Here is a 405-nt window from a genome sequence, read left to right as displayed (position 1 = left end):
GGACGAAAAAAAAAAAAATTAAATTAAATAAAATTGAAATAAAAAAAATTAAATAAAATCCGTCCGTCTGTCCGTCCCAAAAAAAAAAAATATACGGACAGACAGACGGACGAAAATCCGTCCGTCTGTCCGTCCCAAAAAAAAAAAATATACGGACAGACAGACGGACGAAAATCCGTCCGTCTGTCCGTCCCCCAAAAAAAAAATATACGGACAGACAGACGGACGAAAAAAAAAAAATTAAATTAAATAAATTGAAATAAAAAAAATTAAATAAAATCCGTCCGTCTGTCCGTCCCAAAAAAAAAAAATATACGGACAGACAGACGGACGAAAATCCGTCCGTCTGTCCGTCCCCAAAAAAAAAAATATACGGACAGACAGACGGACGAAAATCCGTCCGTC

Source organism: Hippoglossus hippoglossus, chromosome 15 (assembly GCF_009819705.1).
Source record: "Hippoglossus hippoglossus isolate fHipHip1 chromosome 15, fHipHip1.pri, whole genome shotgun sequence".
Lineage (NCBI taxonomy): Eukaryota > Metazoa > Chordata > Actinopteri > Pleuronectiformes > Pleuronectidae > Hippoglossus > Hippoglossus hippoglossus.
Note: the sequence above shows the minus strand (reverse complement) of the source record.